This window comes from Aegilops tauschii, chromosome 2, assembly GCF_002575655.3.
Source record: "Aegilops tauschii subsp. strangulata cultivar AL8/78 chromosome 2, Aet v6.0, whole genome shotgun sequence".
NCBI classification, from domain to species: domain Eukaryota; kingdom Viridiplantae; phylum Streptophyta; class Magnoliopsida; order Poales; family Poaceae; genus Aegilops; species Aegilops tauschii.
Window position 1 is genome coordinate 535,953,333 of NC_053036.3, and position 11,860 is coordinate 535,965,192.

An 11,860-nucleotide genomic window follows, 5' to 3' on the forward strand; every position below is an offset into this window, starting at 1 on the left:
GAGTGCATTACACCAAATTGTCTAGCACACGGGAACAAAGGAGAAGCTACCCCCACGACAACAGTCGGGATTCTTCGTCCTCTCATATATGGTGGAGACTCTCCCTCACTGATTCCTCTCTGACATTTGCGAACGTTGGTGATGGTAGCTCCTTCTTTCTTTCCCGAGTGCATTACACCAAATTGTCTAGCACACGGGAACGAAGGAGAAGCTACCCCACGACAACAGTCGGGATTCTTCGTCCTCTCATATATGGTGGAGACTCAACAGACTTAAAGTCAAACCGACATATCGTTTAATTATCTTTCTAAAAAAGGACATATCGAGCACCTGAAATTTGCCGGAACGGAAATATACATGTTTTTATCTACATCACATGAGCATTCAAACTTTGATGGCCATTACATTTCAATGGTTGAAAATATGAGCAAAAACATTTCAAAATATCTTATAGGACTCATATTGACATGGAGATTTGGCTGGTCTCACCTCGAGGTCGGAGGGGGGTCACGGTGATGGGGACGACGGCGGGGATGATGGAGGGCGGGCTCCTAGATTTCTGCAAAAACAAAAACCCTATAAGCTATCAACTAATCAAATGCATACGCCTTGCATAGTGCTCTCCAATTTTAGCATTCAAAGTAGGAGTAGTTTTCCAATTTGAGCATTCAATAAGCGAAACCAAATTGTAAAATAAAGTAGTATTCAAATTAGCATGCATTCAATTATAAGCAAAACTACATCATCTCTTGCGTCCATACATCGTCGAATATTATCACTAATACACCTCGAATAGTATCATACATATAGCATCGCTAATACAGCTAGAACCGTAGCGCCCGACGGGTATCGGCGCGGGCGGTGGACACCCAAAGAGAAGGAACCATCACAGGATCATAGCTCCAGTAAGATCCCTGAAGAACCTGCCAGGTATTGTCGAACCTGCCCTGCAACGCAACCATGTAGCGACGGACGTGCTCGTCCTCCTCACTGACACTGTGACGTACCACCTCCGCGGTGTCCGGAAGCCTCGGCACCGTCACTGGCCCACGCGACCGCCACCAAATAAGGATCGGGTCAACGATGGGCTGGCTCCTCACCAACCTACGCCCCTCGGAAGGTAGCACCTCCCAATACCAGCCCGGCGGAGCCCAGTCCCGGACATGGCCCCTTTGATCAAGCAGGCCTCCTCCGCCGAGTCGACGACGAGGATGCGGGATAGGCATCTTCGACGCCGATGCGGGAATAATTGCTTGAACTAAAAAAATAAACTAGTTCTATTAATTTTCTTGCTAAAAATAACTACTTCTATAGTAAAATAAAGTAGTTTTATTAAATCAACTAGTTCAACTAGTAAGCACTTACTATAAATAAAATAAAGTAGTACTTACTAAAAATAAACTACTTCTATAGTAAAATAAAGTAGTTTTTATTAAATCAACTAGTTCAACTAGTAAGCACTTACTATAAATAAAATAAAGTAGTACTTACTAAAAATAAACTACTTCTATAGTAAAATAAAGTAGTTTTTATTAAATCAACTAGTTCAACTACTAAACACTTACTATAAATAAAATAAAGTAGTACTTACTAAAAATAAACTACTTCTATAGTAAAATAAAGTAGTTTTATTAAATCAACTAGTTCAACTACTAAGCACTTACTATAAATAAAATAAAGTAGTACTTAGTAAAAATAAACTAGTTTAACTGGTTCTATTATTTATCGACCCCCCCACCTCATGTCGAAGTTATCGGGGAGGGGGTATATCGACAACGACATACCCGATAAAAAAATAAGAAGAGGAAGAAGAAAAAAAGAGGAGAAGAAGAAAGGAATAGAGGAGGAGATCGAAGAAAAAAAAAGAAGAAGAAAAAGAGGAGAAGAAGAAAGGAATAGAGGAGAAGAAGAAAAAATAGAATATTTATATTTATTTCTTTCTTTTTTCCTCATTTTTTTTCTTCTTTAGAATATTAATATTTCTTTCTTTCTTTTTTCCTCTATTCCTTTCTTTTTCTCCTCATTTTTTCCTTTTTTTTCTTCTTATTTATTTCTCCACTTCTTCCTCTCCTCTTATTTTTCTTCTTCTTCCTTCTTCCTTCTTCTCTTTTCTTCCTTTTCATTATTTTACTTTTTCCTCTCCGATCCACTAACCTAGAATCTACTATCCTAAAATGCACTAACAGTAGAACTAATAACCTAAAATGCACTAAATTAACTAAGCTTAAATGTAACTTTTGCAACACAATTTTTTTCTAAATATGCACATATATATATGAACATATACATAAATTGACAAAAAAATTCTATGAACAAAAAAAATCATACATCAATGCATACATATCCGTGGATCATACACACATCTGCATATATATACATATACGTACAACATCCATATATACATACATCAATGAACAAAAAAGTGTATAAAAAAAGCACCAGAGAGCAGGCCGGGGCGGCGGCGGCGGCACGCGGCAAAGCAGAGCAGGCCGGGGCGATGGCGGCGGCGCGCGGCAAGCAGAGCAGGCAGGGGCCGCGGCGCGGGGGAAGGAAGGGCTCACGGGCGGCAACGACGAGGCGCGGCAGAGGGCGGCGAGGTCGGGGCAGAGGGCGGCCACGTCGGGGCAGGGGTGGCGCGGGGAGGCGACGGCGTCGGGGCGGCACGGGACGGCGTCTGAGGCAGGGGCGACGACGACGACGGCGAGGCACAGGGGCAGCCTGGCGGCGGCGTCGGGGCGGGATCGAAGAACTGAACGAAATTTTTTACAAGTGTTGATTATATAGACAAAGCATTAGCCCCGGTTCGTGGCACCAACCGGGACCAATGCCCCCTTTAGTCCCTGTTGGTGCCACCAACCGGGACCAAAGGTCTCTTTTCAGCAGCCCAAAGGGCGGGAAGCAGAGGCCTTTGGTCCCGGTTGGTGGCACCAATCGGGACTAAAGGGCGGGCATTGGTTCCGGTTGGTACCATGAACCGGTACCAATGCACACCTTTAGTCCCGGTTGTTGGAACCAACCGGGACTAAAGTCCTTGTGTTGCCCGCGTCGCGACACGAAAGTTTAGTACCACATCGCTAGTTGAGGGAGCTTGAGAGTGGTTTATAAGCCCCACTCCCGCTGCCCTCTCGAGCTCCTCTCAAATGCAGGCTTACAGGCCTAAATACACTGTATCTGCCTGTGGGCCTACTGGGCCTTCTGCGGGCCTAAATCCTAGACCATTGGTAGGTTTCTAGTCGTATTCAGGCCGTGGTGGCCCAGTAGGTGGCATTTTTTTTCCTTTTCTTACTTTCTTTGTTGCTTTATTTTTTTTCTACTTACAACAAAATACTTACTGTTGCTATTTTTATTTATTTTATTAAGTTTTATTTTATTTTGTTTCTACTTATTTATTTTATAAAAGTTTATTTTATTTTATTTCATTTTTTTCTACTTATTTATTTTATTTTGTTTGTACTTATTTATAAAAGTTTATTTTGTTTTTACTTATTTATTTTATTTTCCTTTTTGCTTTTTGTATTTATTTTATGAAAATTCTTTTTGTTTTTAATGTTTTGAACAAAAAATACTTTGATAATTTTAGTTGCATAAATTCTATATAATTTTAGTTTCAATAATACTAGAGGTTTATAAAAGCTTTTTAGTTCATTCCTTTAGTACCGGTTCTAAGGCTGTTACAAAGGCATTTCATTTGGTACCGGTTCTAAGGCTGGGGCCCCACGAGCATCTTTAGTATCGGTTCGTGGCATGAACCGGTAAAAGAGTTTTTTAGTTGATTCTTTCTGCAGTTGTTTTTTAGTCCCACCTCGCCAAGCGAGAGGCACCCGCAGCGGTTTATAAGCCCTGAGTGCAGAGACTATGAAGGAGAGGCGCAATGCTCACCTGCACGTTGCTTAGCTTCAGGCCTTGAGGAAGTGGTGTAGACTGCACGGAGCTATCAGGGTTTCGGACGAAAACTACACATAGCTTCGTGCAGTCTACACTATTTCCTCAAGGCCTGAAGCTAAGCAACGTGCAGGTGAGCATTGCGCCTCTCTTTTATTTTTAATAACTTATTACAACTCCGGACTTCTTGTGTGTTCAAAATGCAACATTCAAAGCCACAACATCAATTTCGAACCCTTTCTGTCTTCATTTGTTATTTGTCATGCATTTACTGATTTTTTTGAGCTATAAGACTCTGAAATTGAAAAGCATTTAAATGAACTACGAAAAAGTTGAAAGTTGGCATGGTATCATCATTTCACCCACATAGCATGTGCTGAAAACTGGATGCACTTCGTGTACAAAACGGACAATCTGTTTCGAGATATCTGGGTTTCATACGGAAACTCGTCTGTTACAACAGGCATTTCAAATGAACTACGAAAAGGTTGAAAGTTGGCATGGTATCATCATAATAGTTGTGGAGAGAAAGTCTTCACTTTTTGTTCGCTTGTGTCCTTTGCTTATTGCGCCGTAACCATGGATAATTTTCATCGTTTATCAGGATGCTTGGGTCAGCCTTGACTTTGAAGGGAGGAATTTCATGAAACTTTTCATAATCTTCAGACATGTCTGCCTTGCCCTCCACTTCCATGATGTCCTTTTTCCTGAAAGAACTATGTGGCGCGTTGGCTCATCGTATGATGTATTCGCTTCCTTATCTTTTCTTTTTCTCGGTTTGGTAGACATGTCCTTCACATAGATAACATGTGCCACATCATTGGCTAGGACGAACGGTTCGTCGGTGTACCCAAGATTGTTCAGATCCACTGTTGTCATTTCGTACTGTGGGTCTACCTGTACCCCGCCTCTTGACAGATTGACCCATTTGCACTTAAATAAAGGGACCTTAAAATCATGTCCGTAGTCAAGTTCCCATATGTCCACTATGTAACCATAATATGTGTCCTTTCCCCTCTTGGTTTCTGCATCAAAGCGGACACCGCTGTTTTGGTTGGTGCTCTTTTGATCTTGGGCGATCGTGTAAAATGTATTCCCATTTATCTTGTATCCTTTGTAAGTCAATACAGTCGAAGATGGTCCCCTGGACAACGAGTACAGCTCATCACAAACAGTGTTGTCACCTCTGAGACGTGTTTCCAACCAACTCCTGAAAGTCCTGATGTGTTCACATGTAATCCAGTCATCACACTGCTCCGGGTGTTTGGAGCGCAGACTGTTCTTGTGTTCATTGACATACGGGGTCACCAAGGTAGAGTTCTGTAGAACTGTGTAGTGTTCTAGAGACCAAGAATGCCCGTCCCTGCATATTATTGAGTCCCCTCCAAGCGTGCCTTTTCCAGTCAGTCTCCCCTCATACCGTGATTTAGGGAGACCTATCTTCTTAAGGCCAGGAATGAAGTCAACACAAAACCCAATGACATCGTCTGTTTGATGGCCCATGGAGATGCTTCCTTCTGGCCTAGCGTGGTTACGGACATATTTCTTTAGGACTCCCATGAACCTCTCAAAGGGGTACATATTGTGTAGAAATACGGGGCCCAGAATGACAATCTCGTCGACTAGATGAACTAGGACGTGCGTCATGATATTGAAGAAGGATGGTGGAAACACCAGCTCGAAACTGACAAGACATTGCGCCACATCACTCCTTAGCCTTGGTATGATTTCTGGATCGATCACCTTCTGAGAGATTGCATTGAGGAATGCACATAGCTTCACAATGGCTAATCGGACGTTTTCCGGTAGAAGCCCCCTCAATGCAACTGGAAGCAGTTGCGTCATAATCACATGGCAGTCATGAGACTTTAGGTTCTGGAACTTTTTCTCTGGCATATTTATTATTCCCTTTATATTCGACGAGAAGCCAGTCGGGGCCTTCATACTGAGCAGGCACTCAAAGAAGATTTCCTTCTCTTCTTTCGTAAGAGCGTAGCTGGCAGGACCTTCATACTGCTTTGGAGGCATGTCGTATTTTTCGTGCAAACGTTGCAGGTCCTCCCGTGCCTCAGGTGTATCTTTTGTCTTCCCATACACGCCCAAGAAGCCTAGCAGGTTCACGCAAAGGTTCTTCGTCACGTGCATCAAGTCGATTAAAGAGCGGACCTCTAGGTCTTTCCAGTAGGGTAGGTCCCAAAATATAGATTTCTTCTTCCACATGGGTGCGCGTCCCTCAGCGTCATTCGGAACAGCTAGTCCGCCGGGACCCTTTCCAAAGATTGCGTGTAAATCATTGACCATAGCAAGTACGTGATCACCGGTACGCATGGCGGGCTTCTTCCGGTGATGTGCCTCGCCTTTGAAATGCTTGCCTTTCTTTCGGCATTGATGGTTTGTCGAAAGAAATCGACGATGGCCCAGGTACACATTCTTCCTGCATTTGTCCGGGTATATACTTTCGGTATCAGCTAAACAGTGCGTGCATGCGTGGTATCCCTTGTTTGTCTATTCTGAAAGGTTACTGAGAGCGGGCCAATCGTTGATGGTTACAAACAGCAACGCGTGCAGGTTAAATTCCTCCTGTTTGTGCTCATCCCACACACGTACACCGTTTCCATTCCACAGCTGTAAAAGTTCTTCAACTAATGGCCTTAGGTACACATCAATGTCGTTGCCGGGTTTCTTAGGGCCTTGGATGAGAACTGACATCATAATGAACTTTCGCTTCATGCACATCCAAGGAGGAAGGTTATACATACATAGAGTCACGGACCAGGTGCTGTGATTGCTGCTCTGCTCCCCGAAAGGATTAATGCCATTCGCGCTTAAACCAAACCACACGTTCCTTGGGTCACCTGCAAACTTAGCCCAGTACTTTCTCTCGATTTTTCTCCACTGCGACCCGTCAGCGGGTGCTCTCAACTCCCCGTCTTTCTTACGGTCCTCACTGTGCCATCGCATCAACTTGGCATGCTCTTTGTTTCTGAACAGTCGTTTCAACCGTGGTATTATAGGAGCATACCACATCACCTTCGCAGGACCCTCTTCCTGCGGGGCTCGCCGTCAACATCACCAGGGTCATCTTGTCTGATCTTATACCGCAATGCACCGCATACCGGGAATGCGTTCAAATCCTCGTATGCACCGCGGTAGAGGATGCAGTCATTAGGGCATGCATGTATCTTCTGCACCTCCAATCCTAGAGGGCATACGACCTTATTTGCTGCGTACGTACTGTCGGGCAATTCGTTATCCTTTGGAAGCTTCTTCTTCAATATTTTCAGTAGCTTCTCAAATCCTTTATCAGGCACATCATTCTCTGCCTTCCTCTGCAGCAATTCCAGTACGGTACCGAGCTTTGTGTTGCCATCTACGCAATCGGGGTACAACCCTTTTTTGTGATCCTCTAACATGCAATCGAATTCAGCTTCTCCTTTTGACTTTCGCATTGTGTCCTTGCATCGACAATGACCCGGCGGAGATCATCATCATCGGGCACATCGTCTGGTTCCTCTTGATCTTCAGCAACTTCCCCCGTTGCAGCATCACCGTATTCAGGGGGCACATAGTTGTCATCGTCCTCTTCTTCTTCGTTGTCTTCCATCATAACCCCTATTTCTCCGTGCTTCGTCCAAACATTATAGTGTGGCATGAAACCCTTATAAAGCAGGTGGGTGTGAAGGATTTTCTTGTCAGAGTAAGACCTCGTATTCCCACAATTAGGGCATGGACAACACATAAAACCATTCTTCTTGTTTGCCTCAGCCACTTCGAGAAAATTTCCCTTAATGTACTCAGAGGTGTGTCTGTCACCGTACATCCATTGCCGGTTCATCTGCGTGCATTATATATAATTATGTGTGTCAAAAGTAAGAAAATTAGACAAGTATCTATCTAAAGTAAGAATTTTTTTTCTTTCAGAAAGAAGATAAGAACAAGAGGCTCACCATGGTGGTGCCGGCAACGAGATCGGCGCGGGTGATCGACGGCGGTGAAGACGGGGAGGGGGCGTGACGGACCGCTAAACCTAGACAAATCTCGGGAAAAATGGAGCTCGGAGGTCGAGCTTTGAGAGCCCATTGTGCATTATATATAACTAGTGTGGCTCGGGCATTTCATCGAACACCTCATGTGCATAGGAGGTGAGCTAGAGCACCCAAATGCCCTCCCCTCGCCGGCCAGCAAAAAACAGAGCATTGTGGAGTGCTCTGCCGCGGCGATGGGGTATATATAGGCAACTCATTTGTCCCGATTCGTGGCTGGAACCGCGACTAAAGCGCCCCCTTCTGTCCCGGTTCGAGCCACGAACCAGGACCCATGGTTGTGGGCCAGGAGCGAGGCCCATTGGTCCCGGTTCATGGCTAGAACCGGGACAAATGGGTCCAGACGAACCAGGACCAATGCCCACGAGGCCCCGGCCAGCCCCCTGGGCTCACGAACCGGAAAGAATGCCCCCATGGGCCCCAGTTCATGCAAAACCGGGACGCCAGGCCCGAACCAAAGCCCTGTTTTCTACTAGTGTATTGGGTCTGGAGTTCAGCATCTGGGAAATGAAAACACATGAGCAGTTACAAGATTAGATTTTTGGATGATACAAAGCGCTGATTAGGCCTCCAGGATAGGCTCCTAATCTTGCTTCATGCACAAAGGTTAGCAGTCTTTTCCTTCTCAGGCCAGCTTGTTCCTAGGCCTGCATGAAGTCTTCGATAAGCTTCCCAGGATAGCTGCCTGCGCCCTGCGTGTCCCAGGATGGCCACTTTTTCTGAATGTTATCTGATCGATCAGGTAAGAAAGTTTAAACTTGGGAATGATCACTGATTACTTGATATCATTATTTTCTAGGGAAAAGTTATTATCCAATGACAAACCATGAAAAATAATCAAGGGGAGGCCAACAATTGATCAGCTTCCATTTTTGAAGAGTTTTATGAAAACAAATGGAATTTGTTCTAACATCACAAAAAGTTTTATGAAAACAACTAAAGCAATTTTGTTCATAAGTATACTCTCTCATTTATGTTCACTTATTCTGAAAATCAGAATTAGTGTATTAAGGATGTTAGCTTGCTGGCCAATCAAAAATATTTATTGCTACTATGATCTGAGTAATTTCTCTAGGAAAACCGATGAAATCCTGGCTACAATTGAAGAAAGTTTCAGCAGCAAAACGATTTCAAACAGTCTTTCGGTAATCACAGAAAGATAAATTAATTTTCTTCTAACACAGCCATGCATACACAAAGTTATGCAGCATTGGTTCAAGGTTTAAGGTTTGAGGTCTTATATTCTGATGATAGCTGCCAACACTGCACAAACCAACTCATTCGAAAGAGTCAGGTGGAGAAGTTCAACCTAAGTGGTTTGAGGGTACCCAATTTGCCCGAGACGCAAACCAACAGAGACAACTGAACAAAAGTACTAGTACAGCAACGAGAAGAACGGAATAGAAGAGCCACAGACAAGATGGAGATGCAAGCGACTCGCTGCTCTTTTTCAGTACAGCCATGCATAGACAAAGTTCTGTAGGCCTCATATAGTTATGGATTCTCATACCAACGCAAAGCACATTGGTTCAAGGTACAATCTCTCTAATCATTGGCCTGAAATAAAAATACCAAACGAGTACAAACATTATAGGAAGTTGAGGGGTAAATGAACACATAATATAAGTACGAACAAAGTAATCTGCTTGCCATAACAATTGAATGGCCTAACTGTATTGCTATCTTCCACGTGGCACATTTTATCATCAGTATGATACTGAGATACTACTACTTCTACATCAATGGCCAACAAAACCAAAATCAATTCATGGAGGCAACCAAAGAAAGTCAGGATGCCTCAGGCATATATTTCAATTTCACACACTAGAAAGCATCAAACCACTAAGGAGCTGCTGCTTTTGCTAAAAGAAGTTCACAAAACTAGGCAGAAAGAACTGAATGCATCATTGGCCAAAGGCAAACAAAACTGTAGTATTCAACAGTGAGAGAACTAATAAGCAAAAAGTACTGAAAGAAGTATTCTCATCTATGGCCTCAGGGGAAATGAAGTTTATTACATGTTGAAAATGGGCCAAGATATCAGGCCCTTAGATCAAATTGAACTGTGTTCACATCATCAGCCCCTAAGAAAATTAGAAATGCTGAAAATTTGAAAGTTCCTCTGGTGGAGAAGTTGAAATCATTCAAAAGACGAAAGCTGTTGAATACTCAAATGCCCAATCGTAACAAAATGAGCACGTTATGGTCATTGAGAGTAAGGAAGTTGGACCTATAAATGGTTTGCGGGTTGCCCACGGCCTCAGCAATGTACAGTTTACAGCACAAGTTTTTCAGATATTTTACTTGTAAGATATCATCGGCCAATGAACAACAGCAGTTTTAGGAAAATCAACAAAGAGAGAAACATCACTTGGATACAAATAGGAGTAGCTCAAGTTTAAATGTAAGTTCCGTGAAAACAAGAGCCAATATCACTGAGATAAGGAGAAGGCCTCAGAGACGCATTAGTGTTCTATTTTGCACTTCAGGTAACTCAAATGTCAGAGTTGTCAGTAGAATTCACTGTTGCATCACTGGCCAATGCGACAAAAGGAAACAAAAATGGTTTCACTGTTTCAGCAGGGAGATGTGAGATTTTTTTTAAAGAATGACTCAGAAAACAAACTGCTCACTTTTTGAAGGAACACTTTTTGTACAGAACATTATAAAAAACAGAGCAAGTGTTTGGCCAATTTTGTAAGACAGAGTTTGGCAAATTTTGTACAGAATTTCAGCAGCAAAACGAATTTCAACAATATTACAACTCTTATAGCACAGACATGCATACTCAAGGAGTCAAGGTTAAGCAATATATTTTATATTAGGCCTCATTTAGTCATGGAAACATCTTCTCATACCAATGAACATCACATTGATTCAAGGTTGGATTGTATCACTAATCATTGGCCTTGTGTCAAAGAGTAAGTTCTTAGGGTTGTGTTCTTTGATGCTTCAAAAATTAAAGAAGCTTGACTGGTAATAAGTGGTGTGTTGGTAAAGCCGATCAGCCAGAGACACAAACCAAAGACAGACAACTGAACAAGAGCAAAATATAGTTTTCAGTACAGCTAATAGTTCTATCACCGGCCTATCCATAAAAAAGAAGAGGTTACAGCCGTAGCTCACGCAGCAATGCTTTCAGCACAAGCGTCTCAGATATTTTACTTTAGGATATCATCGCCAACAGAACACAAGAGGTTTCAGCAAAACCAACAAAGAGCGGCGAACAAGAATAAAGATCAGTGAGGTAAGAAGAAGGCCTCAGAGACGCAATGTGTGCAATTTGTCACTTGATTAGAGTCTGTACAAGTAATCAGCGAATGCCAGAATTTGCCTCTGAGCTGCCGCTGTGAAAATTAATCTCGCCGTGAATGAATCAGGCTACACATCACAGGCATCATTGGCACATCCAACTTAACCTGAACGAAAAAACGGAACGACAGTACAAGTGGAATGTCAGATGCTTGAATGGCCTCAGTGTATTGTTATCTTCCACGTGGCACATCAGTGCGGTAACTGAAGAAAATACATCAACGGCCAAGATAACAGAAGATAATTCATGGAAGCAATGAAAGAAGTACTCTACTAGCTAGCATCAACCCGCTAAGGACACTTCATCATAGACGTTAATTAATTAATTTGGTCTGTCCAGTCAGTACTCAGTAGCCTCTTTTGGTAAAAAGAAGTGAAGAAAACTGGATAGAAAGTAGAGAGGAGGAAAAGCTCAAGGGAGCAAATTAAATTAGTGAATGCCTCAGCGATGTTAAAAGTTTTCCGCATGGTGTGAGTCGGAGTATTTTACTTATTCATGCATTTATGCATCATTGGCACAGTCAAAGGAAATTAAATCGAATGGGAGAGAGAAAAACAGAGGAGTAAATAGAAACTGTAGAGGGACGTTTCTGGTACGTGCTTTCCCAACAGGCAACAGCCCA